Source organism: Lampetra planeri, chromosome 42, assembly GCF_965212315.1.
Source record: "Lampetra planeri chromosome 42, kcLamPlan1.2.h2, whole genome shotgun sequence".
Lineage (NCBI taxonomy): Eukaryota > Metazoa > Chordata > Hyperoartia > Petromyzontiformes > Petromyzontidae > Lampetra > Lampetra planeri.
In genome coordinates this window covers 7,898,503-7,899,921 of record NC_136148.1, presented here as the reverse complement: position 1 = coordinate 7,899,921, position 1,419 = coordinate 7,898,503, and positions in this window count along the sequence as shown.

Genomic DNA, 1,419 nt, shown 5'->3' with positions numbered 1-1,419 from the left:
GAGACTAAAGCTCCGTTCCCCCTTGGACAGTCTACAGAAGTGGTTCTCAGAGTGCGGGGCCGTGATGCAAACGCAGGTTAATCTGGACAATAATGCCAATATTTATTCCAATTGTTTCAGACATTAATTCATATTTTACTTATATTTAATTAAAAAAAATGAAGTTACGTAAACTACCCTGATTAAACTACACTAACCCTAAGATCAAAATTCCCTCTCCTAAAAAAACCCTTATTGCTGTGCAAAAAAATATTTATGTGGTGGTACTATGAATCATTCTATATGCCTGGTATTGAGAGAGAAGTGAATGCGTTTTGTCATTGGGGGTGAGGGGGCTGGGTGGTCTGTGGAAATGTTCGCCTCGGCTGAGTGGTCTGCTGGGCAAAAAGTTTAAGAAACACTGCTCTACAGAGATAACACACAATTTCTACGTTTGTCCACATGCAATGTCTGAACGCTCCCTGAGGAGAAAAGTCTGCCATTCCTATGTCATGAGCCAGACTGGTACTACCAGCTGTTTTGTCCGTGGTTACAGAAATGGTCAGGTGGAATAGTTTTGGCTGCTGTCATGAGTAAACTAAACTATCATAAACTATATTTTTATACCCGGTAAGGCCCACTGAGCTATATAGCTTTTTTTAATAAGCGATCTGGCCACAAATGATAGCGCAACGAAGTGGCTTATCGTGTGGAAATGTATAGCAGCCAAATATTCTAAACGCATGTTTCTAAATGTGGAGGGAAACACCGGTGGACCCGGAGAAGAATCCACACAGGGGAACACACAAACTTCAAATATACAAGGGTCGGGATCGAACGTCAGGGTCGGGATCGAACGTCAGGGTCGGGATCGAACGTCAGGGTCGGGATCGAACGTCAGGGTCGGGATCGAACGTCAGGGTCGGGATCGAACGTCAGGGTCGGGATCGAACCTATGACCTCCTGTATACCAGGCGAGGTAGTTAACATCTCGCCACCGTGGCGCCAGGTAAGGGTGCAGTGGCCCCTAGCTAGGGCAGTGTTAACATCAACAGTTGCCACAAGATGGCGCCGAAGGAGGCTCGGTGGCACCGACTAAGGCAGCTTCTCTACAACTGCCGCGACAGCTGCCGTGAATTTGAGGGCTGCGGGCAGGGTGCATGGGGGAGTGGGCCCAGTGTGTGGTTACGTTTCATTACTTTACGCTGTTGTGGTTATCAAGGAAAACAGCAATTATTCAGTTTGTTTATTCAGTGGTGTTCTTTCTATAATATACCATACATATTATTTGGGTCTTTCGGTAAAGTCACTGTGACTTTATCGAAAGACCCAAAGAATATGAATTCCTGCAGTCACGACAGCTTTAAGTCAAGATTTATACCATACATAGACCAATAGAATTTACGTGAAACAATTAAACGAATGAAAAAAGCAACCGAC